This window comes from Globicephala melas, chromosome 3, assembly GCF_963455315.2.
Source record: "Globicephala melas chromosome 3, mGloMel1.2, whole genome shotgun sequence".
In the NCBI taxonomy this organism is placed as follows: Eukaryota; Metazoa; Chordata; class Mammalia; order Artiodactyla; family Delphinidae; genus Globicephala; species Globicephala melas.
In genome coordinates this window covers 39,892,223-39,912,862 of record NC_083316.1, presented here as the reverse complement: position 1 = coordinate 39,912,862, position 20,640 = coordinate 39,892,223, and the positions used below count along the sequence as shown (strand labels likewise).

The 20,640-nt window shown below is 38.0% G+C and overlaps 1 long non-coding RNA gene across 4 annotated transcripts in view; it reads left to right on the top strand.

Moving 5' to 3' along the window:
• The window catches only part of LOC115866469 (uncharacterized), a 1,106,684-nt gene that overhangs the window by 109,691 nt on the left and 976,353 nt on the right, over window positions 1-20,640 (top strand). The window contains exon 3 of one of the 4 annotated variants that reach the window (XR_011377318.1): window positions 11,960-12,211. The exons of the other annotated variants lie outside the window; for them this stretch is intronic. This is a non-coding gene — a long non-coding RNA (uncharacterized lncRNA). Of the gene's footprint in view, window positions 1-11,959; window positions 12,212-20,640 lie in introns of those variants that run through there. 4 annotated transcript variants of the gene reach the window in all.

The window sequence follows — 20,640 nt, the reverse complement described above, 5'->3', positions numbered from 1 at the left end:
AAGAAATGACATTTGATGGAACCTCTATGAGCCTCATTCATTAGAAGTTTCTTCCTTAATTACTATTAAGCACTGTTAAGTATGAGACTTGAGATGTCTTCTCAGCTCTCATATTCTCCATCTCTCCCTTTCTGCCACAGAAACTGTAGACTAGTTCGTGTTGAATATGTCTCATGGCAAGAGACTCTGAGTTGACCTGCTCTAACTTACACAGCCATGACTTTGACCTCGAGACTCTTATACCTCCACTCTGTCATTTTATTCCAATTTACAAACCTCCTAATGGGCCTGCTTCCTTTTTTTTCTATACTGGATTGCATGTTCAGTTTGAATTTTTTTTTAACCAATTTCATCAACATCCTTTTCCCTTTGTCTTTCAAGGAAACTGTCCCTATAGATCCAAAATACTGCATAATTATTTAATCTGGTGGAGAAAAAAAATATTAACAAGTGGATCAATGGCACTAGGAATTCACAGTTTTTGGTTTCAGTGGTTTCCTCAACACCAAACTCTTTCATTTCACTTGTCTACTATTCGCAAATTTGGAATTCTCTTCCAATCTTCCTAATGTGATTTGACCAGTATCACAGCTCTCAGGACGATGTTTATTTGATGAAGGGATATGGCATATCCCCACATTTTGTGAAAATGTATCTTGGAAGCTGCTTTGGAAAGCAAATATGGTAAGAAGTAGTTTTGTTTTGTTTTCAAAAAAGCCAGTCTGTAACCTGTGGTTCTCCTCTTTGATCCCCAAACTCGTGACTGCATTTTCAACCGAGCTTTGAAGAACCAGCTGCTGAAAGTGATAAGTCAGCAGCTGAAAATGATGAATGAGAGACTCATTGTAGCTCAAAGTGAAATATAGGTGCTTTTCAACAAGGTTAGATTGGTTACTGGACATGGCAAAGAGTGGTGGCTGCTGGTCCAATGTGTGAATATATATATTATAGTAGCAATTATACTGACTTATTTGAATTCTATTTGAAGTCCTCTTATTACTATAACATTCAGGTATTTTATTTTGAGGAGCACTGCTAACAATAAATCAGAACCAGTATTTATGGAGTGTCAATTAAGTGCCAAGCCCGGTGCTAGGCTGGGGAACATTAGCTATGAAATGCTTAGTTGTGATCTCCAAGCACCACTTCACGGCAAATTACGATCTGCTTTCTAAATTACTGCACTATCTTTAGATATAACAGTCATTCTGTATTTTAAAACCTATTTGTACTGTTTCTAGTGAGGTTTATGCTTACTCAAGTGGAATATTTTTCAGCTTGTTCTTTTCCAAGTGCTACTTACACCCCTGTCATTCATGGCTCTTTCCACTCTGATTTTGATTTATTCAATTGGCCAATGTTCCCTGGTTACTAGTCCATGTAATGGTCTGTTCATTTGTACATAAACATTTATACAAGATGGAAAAGTTAGTCATTTAAATTTAGTCCATTATTTTTTTTTCCAGTGTGAAGTGTGTGTCACTACACTATTTCAACGAAAGGTTATTCATTGGTTCACATTCTGCTTTTTTTTATAGCTTCCAGGCATGTTTAATATCTGTGATTAACTGAATTTTTCAGGTTAACATCTGCATTTAATCACAAGTTATTACCCATTTCCTAGACTGGTCAGCGTAACATTTCAATCACTCCTTCCTTCTTTCTCCACCCATGTAGTAAAAGATTCAGTCATTTATACTTTCTCTCTTTCACAGCCATAGAGCTGCACTTAAATAATATTTAAGAAAGTTATATTTCTTTTGAAGTGGTCACAGGAAGCATATGCTTAGTGTATATAAACAGAGAGAGAGTTGAGACACTGATTTGGAGGGCTTGGTTGATTTACAGAGCTCTTGTATCTACATAGAAACGTTTTGCCTCAGAGAGAAATGAAAGGCTCTTTGGGGCTCCAATAGCCACAGAGCTCCTGTATGATGGCACTGAGACTCAAAGAGCAAGCCCTCTTTCAGTTTCACGTTGCCCTATATTTTTGGTATGGCTCAACACACTTCTGAGAGGTCTCTGTTTTAGCTTAAACACTCCTTGTCTCACTTCCCCAATTCTTTCATTTTTCAAAGTCATTTTGATTATGGAGAATAAAACCTTAAGGATTAGCCATACTTCAGGTAAAGGGGAAAAAGGCTTCATTACAGTTGTTCCTCACCCCGCCACACTGAACACGATCATTCAAAGTGATTCTTCCATTTTCCTCTGATTTCTCCATAAACCTGTCATAAGTGATTCAATTTAATGAAGAAAAATATATTAAAGCAAAACAACTAAACATGTGGTAATGTCTGGCTACTATATTTCTGGCAAAACTTGACCTAATCCAGGAATTTGCCTCTCTCCCCAAATTAGGGTTTTTTGCTGGGGGAGGGTGAGAAGGGGTAGGATATAAGCAGCCTTGCTGGGATTTTAATTGATTGAAAACTAGGGTGTGAGCAATATTCTCCTCTTTTTTTTCAAGTATGGATGGTATTGGACTATGATTAAAAATTATGAAGGGAATCTGAAAAATTTGTTCATTTATCTAATCAAATACATCTCTAAGTTATTCTGACATATTTAACGATGAGCATATTCCCTGTTGTTCTAGGAAACTTTTAGGCCCAGTATATATAAAAGAGCACATAATGACTGAAATTAATGTCCCTTACAAATAGTCAAATAGAAACCTCATTATCTTTCTCAACTCACTCAAAAACAACAGAAATAATTGTGTTCCTACTATGTGCAAGCCCTTAATTGCCTTGAAGTCAGGAGTGACATCCTGTTCATTATTTTATCACCAGTGTCAGATACACCGACTAATGATTGGTCGATACGCAAAGTTCAGACAAAAATGAATAGTGTTTGGAGCCTGTTACAAAGAATCTTTAAACTACTTCCGTTTTAGGTTCACAGTTTGTGTCATCACGTTTAGTGATGCATTTCCTCCTAACAGTTCAGCGCTCATCACCTTCAATCCTGCATGGAAACAAAACAAAACAAAAAAGGGCCTAGGTTAAGTTCTCAGTATCACCCTTTTTGTTTGTCTCAGTATCACCCAACCTTCATCTTTTATGACCTGTGTCCTTAACTAGTTCAAGTAACTGCTCTCTGCCTTTCAAGGTTCAAGTGGCTGTGAATGGAATGCGGAAAGAATGTCAACATTCACCAGGCGTGGGGACCAGTTGTGCTTCAGGGGATCTTGGAGAGCAAGTGGGGATGAATTTTGTGTTGAGGAAGTCTTGGAGCACAGGAAGGACCGGGGTGGAGAATTTATCCTGTGTTTGGTGAAGGAAGGAATAGGACATGGCTTTTTGTTTACATGGATGTGGACCCTAGAGCACAGTTCTCCAGGGGCAGAATCTAAGCCCTTCTAGTCCATGTGTCCCAGAAGCAGGAGACCTTCTGGGGAAGAAAAGCCCAGGGTGGTTCTTTATGACTGTGACCATTTAATCACCTGAAACCATGTGGAGCAGGGTCAAGTGCAGAGTTGACTTCTGTGTCCCTGTAGAAGTGCTCTTCATTCATGCTCTCTTTCCCAATGAATTCAAATACAGCCTCAGAATCTTTTTTCAACCTAGGACTTGAGGCAGTAACTATCCAAGAAGTCAGACTTGGATTTTAGAAATAAAACCAATCCCTGACCTAATAATAGGTCATTTCAGTGACAATGGGAAACACCTCTTGCTCCTATTTTGACTTGCTCTTATACTTCCCCAATAAAATTCCCCTATCCAGTCTCTGCACAGATATGTGATATTATCATTGACAGGAAACACAATCACTTTCTCAACCATTAGAAAGTATATATTGATACTTACATATCCTTCCAGCTTTGCTCCTATCTGTTCCCTCTTCAAGTATTCTGTCATCCCCTTATGCTCATGCATCCTCTAGGGCACTTACTTTATAATAACTTCTCTCCAAACTATTACTTGCATAATCTGCCCTCCTATTTTTCTGTCTCCTGAAGCTCTGATCCAGACCTGCTGAATCCACATACTGACCACCTATTTTCTTAATCATCAGCAGTCTGACTTCCATCCCTCTGCACTGCATTGCTGATGCAGCTGCTATTTCTCCTTTATTTAGGACTCACAGTGGTCAAGGAATTGTAGTAAAATATCATATGTCACCATTTAATCACTTAGAAAAGAACTCTAGGGGTAAGCGCTAGAAACTGGGTATAAAGATTTATGGAAGGACACACCAAGTGGAATAAGGAGGAATTAACTCTGATCTAATTGTAATACCAATGTCTTTGAATGCCTTGAAAGACCACTCTTATTTACTCACTTTTCTTCCACTCTTTATATCCCTCAATCCAACACCATCTAAAAGAACTTTCTGTCATGATGGATTCATTCTATATCTGCACTACTTTTTATGGAAGCCACTTGCCACATGTGGTGTCAAGCACTTGAAACGTGACTAATGCAACTAAGGAACTACATTTTAAATTTTATTTATTTAAATTTAAATAGGCACATGTAGCTGGTGGCCACCCTCCTGGACAGCACAACTTCAATACTTTAAGTCATTAGATCTGGTCAATAACTTCTTCCTATTTACAGTTTGCTTTTCCTCAGTTTCAATGACTGTGATCTCATGATTGTTTTGTTGTTTTCTACTCTCTTTTTGGGTTCCTTTCTTCCTCCAGTTTCCTGTATGTAAGCTGTTCCCAAGTTTCTTTCTCAAGCCTCTTCTTTTCCTGTATTTTTATCCCTTGTCATTAATACTCATTCTTGTATCTTTAAATACTTTCTTTAGATGAAAGATCAAAATCTTTACTTTCAGTCACAATCCTTCTCAGATTTTTTAGACAACTTTCCAGTTTTGTTCTAAACATCCCTATTTGGATGTGTCACCGTCTCCGAGTACGTGACAAAAACAGAAGTAATCTTCCTTTTCAGAGTTGTTCTTAATATATTCCCTGTTTCTGTTAATGGTACCACCATCCTTTCAAATCCATCAGATTTAAAAATTCTAATTCTTCCTGGGTATCTTTTTTATTTGGCCCTGAAATCATTTGCTAAGTTTCATTGATCCTTTCTTGCAAACATCCCAAGTTTATTCCCACCTCTTTAATTTCCCAGCCGCAGTTTCATTTCTGAGATTCAAGTCTGAAGTCTCTCAGAATGGTTTCCCTGGAATGTTATAATAATTCTCTAAATGCCTCTCTGAATCTAGCCATCATTGATCCAATTTATCCTCTATACTGCTATCAAATTAATCATTTTGAAGTCTTGCTCTGAACATTCGTTTTCATGCTTGCAAAACTTTGAGGGCTTCTGATTTACTCCAGTTAACTCTCATGCACTTCAGTCTGAATTTTGGTTTCATGCCTCTCAAGTCTCACATCCATTTTCTCTTCCCCATGAAAACTTTCTAGTCCTTTTGGTTCAAAAAAAAAAAACTCTTCTTTTTAAATTTCTCACAGCTATATTGCTTTCTATCCTGCTATATTTTTATTTACATGCACATCTTGCGACTTCCATTAGCTCCTTAAGTATAAAACATTGTTTTATTTGTAGCTGTAACCCACACAATACCTAGAATGATGACTTCCAAATCATAGAACTTAATTTTAATTCAGTTCTTAGCTATTTTTTAATTTAATTTTTATTACTTCTTTCATACCAAACACTCTTTAAGGCTTTGTGAACACAAGGTAAGAAAGGACATGCTTCTCTCTTATAAGGATTTCAAAGTCTAGTAGAAAAGACATTCTGAAAGTTATTTTAAAATAAAGTGTTATGCGTATAGTATTAGAATTATGTTCTTATGTTCTAGGTACAGTCCGGCACAAAGGAAGGAGTAATCAAATGAGTGGGTGACTTAAGGAAATTTTAGCAGGCCAAGATATCATGAGAGATCTGGATGTTAAAGTACTTGAAGGAAGAGTTTACCCAAAAGTGTGAAGATAATAGAGTAACCAAGGAGCATGGAGAGTTTGAGCGGTGGCCAAGAAGTGTGAAATGGAATGACATTTATTGGAAACTTACAAGCATTTCTGAGTGTCTAGAACACAAGGTGATTAATACATAAAGAAGTGAGGGGAGTAGAAAGGGAGGATGTAGACATGAAGCCTTAACTTCAAGCATACATGGAGGACCTTGTTAGTCATCCTGAGAAGTTTCAGCTTTCCACTGGAGGGGAGCCATTAAGAGTTTTAATTGGGGGCGGAGGGTAACATTTTTAGATTTGCTTTTCAGCTATTTCTCTTTAGTAGGACGATGGAAGGATTCAGTATTGGAGGCAGCAGGTGGTTCAAAAATCTGTTGCAATATTTCAGGCAAGAGAGATAAAGTCCTAAATTAAGGCAGTGGCAGAGAGGATGAGGATAAAGAATCCAATAAATGATTGGTGGATGGATGGTAATGGAATTAATGAAGAAAAGGTGTTCTAAAGAGGAAATCCTTTGGCAAGAAAGGGTATGAACTCATTCATTCCTTAAAGTTTTGGACTTGCTGAATTTATGGGATTTCTAGACCATCCAGGCTGACGTGTCCATAAGGCAGCTGAACACAGAAATATGGGTGTCAGGAGAGCCGTCTGAGATGGAGATATAATTTGAAGTTCATCAGCTTTTAGGTGAAAACAAACATTTTTCCAGACTCGTCTTTGGGACAGAATGCAAGGACAAACAGGCCTAACAGGTCTTTTCAGTGATTTGTCATTTTTTTTCTATGTTGTGAAGAAAAAGATTCATGCTTAAAGAAACTAATTTCACCTCTCCTGCTCTAGGCTAAATAGGAAAGGAAGGGAGAGTTTTGAAGGAAGACAGTTATTGCAATATTTATTAGAGTAAGCATAATAAATGCTAATCTTTTCTAATTATGATTTGAAAACTGAAGACAATCTGTGTCAGTGTATATCTGGGGATTAATGTATTAAAAATAGTGATAATTTTGGGACCTTTTTAATGGAAACAGAATAAGATCTTTTGGCATCTTACCTGACTGTAATTCTGTTGTGTAGATGTTGTGTAGCCACAAACTTTTCTTGTTTTATTTTTGGGAAATCAAGTCTTTTCAGAGGCAGAAATTAAGATGGGTACAGTCTTTCCAGAAGTGATTTTCTGAGTTCCTACTTTGTTTCCAACTTAGGTGTTGAGATTTACCTATCCTCACAAGTACTTTTCAAAAATCCTTAGACTGAGAAAATATTTTGCATCATTTCCCATGAGTTGTGTATTTTTTATACTTATGCCTTCAATGTGGTACTTAACCATTCTTACAAGCATACTTAAAGTTTAGTACTTTCTCTCTGAAGGCTAAGTTGCTTGATTTATACTTATTTTACTTCATTCCATAATTACAGCATATAGCACCACTGTATCTTATGAAGTATTTGACTACTTCTGCTAACAAATGTATCCTGTAAGTGGTTTTCTTACTCTCCAATATCTGTTTATCTTTTCCTTTTCTTCTTTTATACTGAATCTGGTGTGACATCTAGTAATTTGTTGAGAGGCAACATATCCAATGATGAACTACAGTCTCACTTTGAATTCTGGGGAAAAGGAAGGGGAATGTTTTTTGAGAAGGGCCCTTGGCCCTGAAACTCTTCCCCTTGACCATTCCCAGAGGCTGAGACTGCTGGCCTCAGGGCCACAGAGGAATACCCATCTGTTTTCTCAGGCTCTGCGCTTGGGGAGAGATGTGAAAGAAGCTCTGCGAAATCTCTGGAGACTGGCGAGGATTTTTGAGACATGTTTATAGTTTAGCTCTGTGAAGAATCATCCATGACTATTAAGATGAGACATTTTAGTCTATTTAAATATTCTTAGAGAATATTTTATTACTGTGGTAGTTTAAAAAAAGCTAATACAAAATTCTTTTCCTTCTTATGTTCTTTCTGTAATTAATCTATGAATTTTATGGATACACATTCAAAATAATAAGGGCTAAGAATCATTTAGAAACACACAGATTTATATATATTCATACGTATCATTTTAATCTGTAATGACTTGAAAGTGGGGTTCTAATATAAATGGCCATCATTATATTAATAAGTACTAGGTTTGTTGTGCAACTTGTAAACTTCTCTATAATATTCCTTTATGATTGATTATTACATATAATATATTTATACATTAAATTCTTAAAATTATTTAAAAATTTTACATTTATTTAACTTAATTTTATATTGTCCTGTACCACATCATAATCATATTTCTCATGTTTCCTGAGTTGCTCTTATCAGTTTTGGAATCCATTACCTCACCGGATGGAGCTCAAATTAAGTTATTCTGCTATCTTGTGGTTGCAACTTGAAATAGCAAAAGCTACATTCAAGAGCTGGACTTCAAGTTTAGCTATTGAGATAGGAAAAAAAAAAAAAAAATCAGATGGCTGAGAGAGGGCTAAGTCCCCTGAGAGAACATTTGATCTTAATCAAAATTTCAATAGTTATCAAATCACTTTCCCTCAGTGCCCAGGCGGACTCTGGGAAGAAGTCAGTCTCATTGCAAAGCTGCTAGAAATGGATTCAGGGCCAGAGAGCGGCTTAGCAGTCATGGTTTAAATTATCCGTTAGTGGTGCTAAAGAATTATAGCTCCTACTGATTTTCTCCCAGAAACTCAGGCTCTGAGGACTCAAAACAAATGCTTTTCTAATAGAGAAATTAACTTGCTGCAGGTCTACCAAATCTCCTTTTCCTTTTCACACTCAAGCCAGGGTTAGAGGCAGACTCTCTAGGTGCAGGTGTCCAAGGATAAAAGAACTCCAACCTTGTGGATATTTGCAAGTGCAGCTTCCATTATTTTGGGTCCAGTAAGAGAGAGGCGGTAGTAGAAAAAATACAGTTTTCAGTGTTTCCAGAGGTCTGTAGTTCTGCTGGTTCCTGTACCCCCATCCCTAAGCACCGTGAGACCGTTCCTGGGGTCGCTCCCGTGTTTGGGCTTAGAAAATGCAAGGACTTGTTTGCAAGCTGCTGCCTTCATCCCCAGTGACAGTGGGCCTTGCCAAAGTGCCAGAGGCCACTTCAGGTCACTACGATGGATCCTTAAGGCAACTTACTTCTCATCTTGTGAAGAGAGGATTGGCTTCTGTTTATAGTCTTCATTTCCTCCTTAATCCAAAAATCTGAAAACTATCTCGAAGAAGTCTCATTTTAAGGAAATTCTGAGGGATGTCCTAATAGTTAAGAAACAACTTTTAATTACACAGTGTTAGCTGCAAAGTCGGTACTGGAACCAAGTCTTTCTGAGTTGAATTGAATCTCCTCACTTCCTTAGATAAATCGTTTGATCTACGTTGTTTATGCCTCAGCTTTAATTATTAAATCTTTATTCAGTAAATCCCGCTATAGTGTAATCAACGAATAGACACACATCTGCTCAGTCCTAACACCACCTTTTAAAAACATCTTGTCCTTTATAAAGCCCTCTATTTCCCCTGGCAGATGCTGAAAGTATTAATGGTGTCTAAGAGGCTTCTGTCTCTTAACGAGTAGCAGGTGTGGTCAGAATGCCTTATTATTTATCACTTCCTCACCCAGGATATTGTTCTATGCTTGTTTTGTTCTATGCTATTGTTCTATGTAAGACATTTATGCAGTTCTCTATCAATGGCCTCTTTATTTCATATGGAGTATCTCTGTGACTGAAATGAACGTTACACTTTACACTAAACCTTAACATTTGCTACCGCAGAGACTACCTTCATCTACTGCAGACAGTGGTGGGAATCAGCTGGAGCAACTCTGTTAATGGTGCCCAGATTTGGGGATTATTTGAAGTCATGGGGTGAGGTAGTGGGTGGAAGGGAGGGGGAGGAGGGAGGGAGGCTTCCTTCCTCTTGTGAGATGACTATATTTTTTGATAAAGCTTTCATTTCTGATTTTCACTGTATGATTGGAAACCTTTCCCACAGTCTGATTGCTGCAGATGGATTGGAGCTGGTCCATTTTAGATTGCTGTGTTTGATGTTCTGTTAATGAGAAAAACATCTTTTTGGATGCATGGCAGTTTTTCATCTTAAGGCTGAATCCAAATGACTGTAGGTTCTAGAATTCATTGCACTGATGTAGGATGAATTCTTTGGTTGAGAATAGATTTTAGATTTTACTGTTGACCTTCCTGGAATTAATTTCTCTCCCACTATGCTCAGAGCTTCTTGAACTCATGCTTGATTGAATTTTTTCATTTATTCAGATTTTCTCAGACCTCTGCATTTCTGTTGGGATTGATGGAAATGTTTGCAATTCCCACAGACATAATTTCCTGGTTTAATTTTTTTTATTTATTTATTTTTTGCGGTACGCGGGCCTCTCACTGCTGTGGCCTCTCCCACTGCAGAGCACAGGCTCCGGACGCACAGGCTCAGCAGCCATGGCTCACGGGCCCAGCCGCTCCGCAGCACGTGGGATCCCCCCGGACCGGGGCACGAACCCGCGTCCTCTGCATCGGCAGGCGGACTCCCAACCACTGCGCCACCAGGGAAGCCCTATTTATTAAAAAAATGTTTTTTGGCTGTGTTGTGTCTCCGTTGCAGTGCGCGGGCTTCTCACTGTAGTGGTTTCTCTTGTTGCGGAGCACGGGCTCTAGGTGCGCAGGCTTCAGTAATTGTGGTGCTCGGGCTCAGTAGTTGTGGCTCGTGGGCTCTAGAGTGCAGGCTCAGTAGTTGTGGCGCATGGGCTTAGTTGCTCCACGGCATGTGGGATCTTCCTGGACCACGGCTCGAACCCGTGTCCCCTGCATTGGCAGGCGGATTCTTAACCACTGAGCCACCAGGGAAGCCCTGGTTTAATTTTTAAAAGCATCTTGGTGCAGGGTTTGAATGATGGCAATCTTACTGTCTGTAGGAGAGGTGACAGTCTTATTCCTGAGACTTAGTTGGTTTATTGGTTCTTCACAGTATCTGATTTAATTTTTTTTTTCCTTTTTATAGGACACTTGCCTGCAGAAAGCCAAGTGGACCTAAGTGAATAGGTGTTAGGTCTTGGATTTTTTACTTCAGAAACCACCTATACGTTGTGAGATGTTTAAAAAGCGTATTGAACTGAAGGACAGAAGATTAAAAGGGTTAAAGATGAAGGAATTCCCTGGTGGTCCAGTGGTTAAGACTTTGCCTTCCAATGCAGGGGGTGAGGGTTCAATCCCTGGTCGGGGATGTAAGATCCCACATGCCTCGCAGCCAAAAAACTAAAACATAGAAGCAGTATTGTAACAAATTCAATAAAGACTTTAAAGAAATAAAAGGGGTTAAAGATGAAAGGTTTTAACGTATTTTAAGCATAGAGTTAATTGTTATCAAACTTTATAAGAAATTACTCCCATATAATGCTTATATGTACATATAATTATAATTTAAATGTTTATATGGATTTGTATATACATTTTTAACAACTAAAATCATTTTAAGTTTTAGGAAGTCTGATTTGCATGCTCTCTGGCTTTCAAAAATCCTTGAGAATGAAGTTCAGGGCTTGTTCACTATGTATTTCTGGGGTTGGTCCACTAAATATCCTCTCCTGGAGGTAAGCCAAGTTTTTATAGCCAAGATGGTTTTATGTGAAGGCAGTGGGCATTCAGCTGTAGTTCTGATTTCATGAATACTTCAAGAGAGCTTTCAAATAGCTAAGAGTTTATCGAACTGGTCTCCTGCATTTTGTTCTGACCATTTTAGTTCAACTTTATAATTATTACATACGTATCTAACTTGTGTTTAAGAAGGAAGATGTCTGTAGCTACTATTTGATGTGTAGGTGGTCATAAACCTCCTTAAGCCTTCCTTTGCTAAAAGCAGGCAGACACCATTTGCCAAATGTAAACAAAAGTGAGCACCAAAGGTGTGTGTGGGGTGCTTTTGTAACTAGGAACCCACAATTTAAAACGTTGCAAATTTAGCATCACACAGCCAGAGTGAAATTAATTTGATAAATATGTTTTACATTATTTGAAGACATGTTTATCAACTCAGTCTAATGTTCACTATCTCTTTCTTGTTTATCTTTCAGCAAGAATCTACAAAACGCTTCAAACTTTGAAGTGTCCAGCGTTTTTCCTTAATCTGAATAGCATCCTATTTAAAAAGTTCTATAAATTTAACACATGGGACACTAGTGTTTATGGCCTTCATTCTTAACCTGAAGAATACAGTCCAGGATTTATCTGCCACCAAAAGGCACAGCAAGAAACTGGTTTAGTCTGTTTGAAGAAGAGTGGAAATATTTTAACCTAAAGTGGAAAAGAAAGAAATATGAACTGAATTTCAGGAGTTAGAGATATATATTTTTTTTCCCTTTTTTTTCTTACTTGGATTAGATGAAGGAAGTTGATATGTTAAAATCAAATTTAGGAGTTTTATGAGAAGAGAGAAACTTGTTCAATGACACCTACTCCCCAAAGAGAACAGTAAGATATTAAAGGTAATTTGGTACAGAGGTGCTAATACCAGAAGAAATTTATACTCCAATCAGATGAGAGCAGTTGTTCTTCTTTTTATTAAAAGTACTTGCTTGGACTTCCCTGGCGGCACAGAGGTTAAGAATCCGCCTGCCAATGCAGGGGACACGGGTTTGAGCCCTGGTCTGGGAAGATCCCACATGCCGCGGAGCAACTAAGCCCATGCGCCACAACTACCGAGCCCACGTGCCACAGCTAGAGAAAGCCCACGCGCAGCAATGAAGACCCAACACAGCCATAAATAAATAAATAAATAACTTTATATTAAAAAAAAATACTTGCTTCACCAATGGTTGTTCTCACTTTGGGGCCCTGGTTAGGTCTGGTAGATTATCTCCTCGAAAGTGGCTAAGTGTCAGGTTTTTCCTAGAGGGAAAGGTTTTAAGGATAGTGGCACTATGTTGTCACTGGAAACTGGGGCAAACCTAGAAAACTTGGGGCCTTGGAGACAGGGAGTCTCCAGTGATGGCTTAGTTTCACCTTTCATGTGCATTTCTCCAGATTTGACATTCCTTCTATTACTTCAAATGGTCTCTTCCCACATTTGTAGAAGACAGACAAGTTAATTAGAATGCAGACAACGAGGAGATGTTACATATTAATCCTCGAGAACAAAGGTTTACTGATGAATGAAAATATGCATATTTAAGAAATATATTGATAAAACGGAAGCAAGAGCTTACAGTAGGAACCAAGAGCTCCAGACCTGTCAGTAACTTCTCCCTTGCTTTTTGATGCACTTCCCTTTTATAGTAAAACAACTCAGCCGTGTGATTTTTTTTTTTAGAGATTTTTTTTGATGTAGACTATTTTAAAGTTTTTATTGAATTTGTTACAGTATTGCTTCTGTTTTATGTTGTGGGATCTTAGGGATAGAACCCACACCCCCTGCATTAGAAGGTGAAGTCTTAACCCCTGGACCGCCAGGGAAATCCCTATGTGATATTCTTGAGAACCAGATTAGTAGACATCTCAGTGATAGAAATCAGAATATAGGTTTGCCAAATGCAAAACACAATCTCTGCCTGTGAATTAGAGAGGCTGTGAGATGTTCCCACAGCCTTCATGTTTATTTTGAGAGGCACAATTCATAGCTATTTATGACTAGAGGAGCCACCAAAAGCAGATATTTTGAGCAGAGAATCAGCACCGGGAAAAGTTAGATGCTAGGCAAAGTATGTTTTTATAAGAATCATGCTTTCTTCTTTTGCTGTTTCTGTGCTGGTAGGTAACTAGCAGCTATCTTCTCCTTCAACTGCTTTTCAGCAAAAAGTCAACTAATCCTCACTTAAATGTTAACTGCAGAGGGGTTTTACCCTGCGCACGGATAATTGCCGTTGAATAAAGAATTCCTGAAAGTCAAACAGTTCTCTGGCTTTAAAATGAAAGAAATGAATCTAGAACGCTGGCAATTCAGTGTCTTCAAAGAGAAAGGATGATCCTTCTGAGGACACTTTGGTATTCCTCGGATCAGATTATATGTGTGACCACATATTTTATCTAGACCATTCTTGTCCTATGTATGCTGTGATGTCTCTTCTCTCTTTGCGCCCAGCTTGCCCCAAGCACCGTCAAGTTTACAGAGGCTAGGTTGTCGAGTTTACATTTCCACTGGGAAGAAGAAGGTTCTTTTCTCAGAGGAAGGGCCCTGGGGGATGAGTAAGAGCGCTGTTATATCTTAGCTACTTTCCTTCTTTTTCCAAAGTGTGGGGGCAATGGAGAACTAGGGGAATTCTGTCTCTCCCCTGAGGTGAGCAAGAATCCACAGGCTTTATTAATGGATATACCCTTTCTAAGTCTAATCCTCACTACTCTCCATATTGTTTTCAAACTGTCCTATAGACATCCTATTATTTTAGAGAACTTTATCTAAATGGTACTTTAGGATTTGATACCATCTGCTTGTGTTTCCATTTTATTCGATTGCTGTTCTTATTGGAAGGAGTTAATGACATAATTCAGGAGAAAGAAAGCCTCCTGGAATTTGACATTAGCAAGAAGCAGTGGTGCGCTAATTTGGTCATTGTACATATCCCAGCTTGGTATCTCAATTTTAACAGTAGCTCAAGTGCTAAGTCACTGCATACAGATGTTGAAGCATGACCTCAGGGGCTCCTTCAGGCTGTGAAGACCATTATACCATCTGTACTTTGTTACTGACATGCTCCTCCCTCTAGTAGGCAGCTAATTTATACAGCACTCATGATCTTCTGCTTATTGGCCAACCGGACAGAATACACACAATTTCTAAGGCAAGCTTTCAACTTGCAGTACTAGTCTCCGGATATAACTTATTTCAGAAGTCATAAGATGGCAATTTGGGGGGCTATAACATGGGTATAACATGGGGATAAAACTACATTCATATTGTATGAATAGTTGGAGATTCAGTTACACATTTGGAATATGCAAGAATGAGAGCTCACTTTAAAAATAGGGCTTATTTAAAAAATATGAAAACAGGTTATTTATTTTGGTATGGTATATAGTATTACATGTATTTGGAGAATGGGACTATATTTTGCTGAACTGGAAACTCTGCCCTAATGTTTAAAGTTTTTTAATATAAAAAGATTAAACTTTATTTAGATTATTTTTTAAAATAATTTTAAAACTTTGATTCAGGTATACTTTTTTTTAACACTACTCTTACTCAAAAAACAAATTTTATCACCTAAGACTTAGTATGTGCCATTTGTATAGTTCTTGTCTCTTTTGAATAAGAACATGTAGTCCTACTAGTTTCTTAATTAACTTAAATGTTTGTTTTACCTTATTCAAATTAGTTAAACTAAGGAAAGGTATATATTCCCAATAATAATATAAAAATAGACCAGAAAACTTCATCCTTCTTGCCTATAAAAGTTTATGGAAGAAAGTTCTCTTCAGTTTCCATAGATCCAATAATTTATGATAAAAGAGTGTGGGGTGGAGCCAGGGGGTAAGGTAGCAACCGTTTCCCACTCCTGGCATAAAATAGAATTTACACATTGTTAACAGGCTGGAAATAACCAAACAACAGTGATTAAGAAGATAGCTTTTATCTGGCCAATCTTATCTTTTCCAAGCTTAAACAAGCTTTTAAAAACTGGAAATCTTTATTTAAGCTTAGCTCACTGCCATGATCTAATTGCAGAGGCCTCGAAACCAGCAACCAATAACTAGGGTCTCTGAAGTGGATAACTTCTTACAGTAATGTTGTGTTTTCGGTCTCCTGCATCTGCCAGGAAGTCTTTAGAGTAAACTTAACAAATATTCCAGAAAAATGTAACTTTATTTTGAAAAGAGATGTGACTGTAATGGGTATCTCTTTTTGTCTCTATCTCTGAAACTCTGTCTGTGTCTCTCTTTGTTTCTCTCTCTGCCTCTCATCAGTTTCGCTAGAATTAGATGATACCGTAAAATGGGCTCCATGGCATGGAGGTTTGAGAATTCCTTTTTATAAAATTAGTTTGTTAATAGTATATATTTCTAGGCATGAAATTTCATGTCATGTTCTCTTGTGAATTGGCACTTGAAGACTAATTGTACTTGTTCTTTCTTCTGGAAGTTTTTCGGTGGCCTTTGACCAATCAGTAGTATTTTGACCTGATCCAACATTAGGTCATTAAAAGTAAAATCCCTTTCCTGTAACAGATCAATTGTAACAGTGTATTCAGTTGCCAAAAAAAAAAAAAAAGAAATTAATATTCTTTATTTTGATTTAAAAAAACTACTTGACAATCAATAATGACTATAGTTTTAAATTTGAGGTCTGTGTGAATGGAATGTGAGCCATTCACATATGACTGAGAATAATATACTACAAGAGGGAATGGGATATTTTAGCACAAGACTGAGAACCAAGAGGTACAAGCGCTGTTAGAAAAAATGACTAATCAATGAATATGAGTCCAGCCAGGATTTCAGTTGTTCTCAACAACTAAATAAAAAAGTGAAATTATTGTAGCAAAAAGTAACTTTCATATTATAAAATGACATGACTTACTGAAAAATGTAAATGGCACTTTCAAATTTTGTGTTGCTGTGAGCATTTAATAAGATGGTGTACATAGAGTACCTAATACGGTGCTTGGCACTTAGGAAGGATCAACAAACAGCAGTGATGTTTGTGATGATTTCTTGAATTAAATTTTCTACAGTAAACAATCTTCATTTAAAACATGTTATTTCAACAGCAGCCACAAGATGGGAGTATTTACCTTTATAGTTAAGTTTTTTCTTTTCTAATTACACTGCTGAAGGAATTGGGTATTTTGCCTTAGCTACTTCCTTGTAGAACATATAAGAAGTGTTCACCTGTAACCAGAGTGGTTTTACCACATATTGGTTTAATACACATCAGTTGTAATGATGCTAAATGTTACATGTCTTGGGGAATTTGTAATCTAACTAGGTTTTCTTCTGAAAAACTCAGAATCAGTTTTGATCCTCTCTGTGTGGTCATGATGCTTCTCTAGGTGATGGATTTCCTCTTCAGTCTCCATATTTATCTATGAGGATAGAAGCAAGAAAAATTATAGTTTAAAATTTGCACTTTGGTGAAATACTGGGCATGATTTGAATTGTATATGATCAAATCTAAGACTTTAGGTTGACTTTTTAAATAATTATCTTTTTTTTATGAATTGAAGGCTAACTAGCTGGAAAATATACTCAAAGAGTTGTGAAAGAGGAACTCTACTTAAAAGATTAAAGTTATTTAAGATCTATAAATGATCATCATCATTGTGTTTTTCCTGTCATTGTGCATTGGAATATTGGACGTACTTTGTTCAAGAATGTTAACATGGGAGTGTCCGGTCTTACTAAGAAGAATTGGAACTCACACATTCATTCCTGCATTATTTAAAAATAGACTCCTTATCTATGGCGGATTCCTTTGCATTTGAAGGATCCACTTTCGTTCAGAGGGAAACATTTGCCAGTGAAATATGTGGAAGCCACATGCATATATAGCCTTATTTTTATTTTTATTTTTTTGCGGTAGGCGGGCCTCTCACTGTTGTGGCCTCTCCTGTTGCGGAGCACAGGTTCCGGACGCGCAGGCTCAGCGGCCATGGCTCACGGGCCCAGCCACTCCGTGGCGTGTGGGATCTTCCCGGACCGGGGCACGAACCCGTGTCCCTTGCATCGGCAGGTGGACTCTCAACCACTGCACCACCAGTGAAGCCCTATAGCCTTATTGGTTGGCAGATGTCCACTTTGGTGAAAAAATGAGCTCAACTTTTGTTTCCTGTGAAGGCTATTTGTATAAATTGATCTGTGTGGAATTAAAACAATGCAGATGTTTTACAATTAAGTTTATTCATAGATAACATTAAAGAAAATGGTTTTCATTAAAATAGGAATATATAAATGAAGAGACTCTGGATTGACATTTTCCCCTATTGAGAACTTAGAAACTCCATTTTGGTAGTTTTCCTCGTATTTGTATTCCACAGAATCTATATACAAGAAAAGGAAAAACATATACCTTTGTTGGAGTATCATGTATAAAGGTAAGGATACTGTATATATTATCTATAGCTCCTCATTGCCCTCTTTTGATGAAGGTATATTATGCATATTATTCTAAATTGGAAGACATTAATTTTGGAGCAGAAAAATTGCTTTAACACTCTGATGAAGGCATATTGGTGCTGCAAAAACATTTGATAAACAGAAACCTCAGTTAAATAGAGTTGGAAAACCAGGAGGGGACACTTTCACACCCTTTGATGATAGTAGAGCCCAGCAGGAAGAAGAAAGATTCCTCTCCTTTCCTGGCAAGGACTCAGCCAATGAGGAGCCATGAACTCTTTGTTTACTCCAGCCCTCTCAATTTCCTTTTCTCCTCTATAAAAGCATTCTCCTTCCCTTGCCGTGCAGGGACTTGCATGTGGCTTGCCATGGTTGTAGACCTCAAATTGCAATTCTCTGCTGATCCTGAATAAACTCGTCTTTGCTGGAGAAATATCTGGCAGTCTATTTGTTTCAGGCCAACAGTGCAATCACCTATACTACACAATGTAGAAACAAATTTTTTATTATTTGAAGAAATTCTATATCTTTAAATACTGAAGAACCATAATCTGTCCTGGGCCTTCCCTTTTCCTCTTTATAAAAGAAGGACAAAGATCCACAGAGGTTAAGTGATGGACTCAGGTCACACCATGTAAATAGTAGAACTCCAACTAGAACCCCAGATCCCGGCCTCCAGGTTGTGGCTCTGTGCTTCCCCAACCAGGCCTTGCACTGTCTACAGTGGAATTAGGCCACTACCTCTCTGTGTTTCAAGCATGGCTCTCCCACTTCTTCTTCAGCCTATGGAAGAACATCTCGTTTTCTTTCATCTCATTATGAGAAAATAGGAACTTATTCTTCTGTCCTAAGTAGTGAATGGCTTAAAGCAAGTTCTGTCAGCTAATGATTATTATAGAGAATGGTTCAAGATAATCTGATTCAAAACCTAAACTGCTATTTTCAGGAAATGTCACCCAATATTTAATAGCTTGAGACCACCAAATTCTATTTAGCAGATCAAATATCATATACTGCATTCTGCAAACTAGAACTGGATTGCAGCGCGAAGTTATACTGCTCAGCGTAAGACTTCTCTTGGTGCTGTATTCTGCCCATGCTCTATGGCAAAGACTTCTTGGGTGTTGATTGCTTATTTGTCCAAGTGTTGGAGCAGACCCAGAGCTATGTTCTGAGGAATCCTTCGCTCTGCCAATAGGAGTTTCTTGACCCACCTCATGTGTAGATGGGGTAGCCATCTATTCAGCAGCAAGTCTCGATTAGGCTGTTTAATTGTTATAGGAAACCTGCTCAGCTGATTGCCAAGGAATATGGATTTGCCCTTATTCAGCAGCACACAGTATCAACACTATAAGTTCTCGCCAAAGAATACAATTTTGAACTCTTTGCTTTTCAATTCCTATCAAAATCTTGGTTTTGAGAAATTATAATCAAGGAGGATTGACTGAAAGCTAGGCAAACCCTCAAATGCTGTAGATGGCTTAAAAAAATGTATATCAAGCCATCAAAATGTTACAAATCTTTACCATGTTACAAATTTTACCATGTAGTTTTAGCCTTTTCTAAAAATGTTTTTAATCAGTTACATTGGGCATATGCCATTAACTTGCATGGAAGAAGAAACAGCCATGTGAAGGAAACTTGAAGTTCTTAAGGGAACATGGCTGAGGAAGAGGTTCATTACATCTCAGAGTACACTTTTAAAGAAAACTCATGGGAGAAGTTCTTCTCAGGTCTTAGTAATAAGAAAGTCATCTCTTTCTGAGGTTTTTTTTTTTTTTTTGAATTCTCATAGCTATCAAGAATCTTTTTACTGGTTTTCTCTCTGTCTTTGCTTTCATTTCTAGGAAGCACTGAGTCAAATTTGCAGCCTGTTCCTAGCACACGTGAAATGCGTTTTTTAAAAATGTACTAACCAAATTTTCCTCCTTCCTCTATATTTCCCTTTTATGTACTTTATCTTACTGTTTGTATTTTGAGAAGAAGTCATGGATTTTTTCCCCAGAATAATATAATTTGCATAAAAGGAAAATCAAGCGCAGGAGACCTTTAGGTGTATTTAGGGTAATTATTTTTTTAAAGTACCTATAAGAATAGTCACCTGCATATTTGTCTGGACCTCTGTGATCTTTCTTGTCCCACTCTTCCCCAAGACATACTACTTCTAATTCTCCATTCCTTTTCCCGCATACTCCCAGCTCTGCTTCCACTGGCACTAGAACTATAACTAGAGAGAGAACTTGTCTCTCTCTCCTCACAGGGGGTTAGAACAGATGTTAGTAGATCCCAAGATCTCATGTTGAACGTATATCAGATAAAGGGAGAAATGGTTAAATTGACTCCTTGAGATAAGGGGAAAAGATAAAGAAGGGGGGAGAAAAAAAAACGCGGAGAGAGAGGATTTGGAAAAATGTGAGACTGGGGGCTACCCTGGTGGCGCAGTGGTTAAGAGTCTGCCTGCCGAGATGAGAAAAGAGAAGAAAAGAAAAGAAAAGAATCTGCCTGCCAATGTAGGGGACATGGGTTCGAGCCCTGGTCTGGGAAGGTCCCACATGCTGTGGAGCAACTAAGCCCGTGCACCACAACTACTGAGCCTGTGCTCTAGAGCCTGCGAGCCACAACTACTGAAGCCCACGTGCCTAGAGCCCGTGCTCTGCAACAAGAGAAGCCACCGCAATGAGAAGCCCACACACCACCAGAAGAGTAGCTC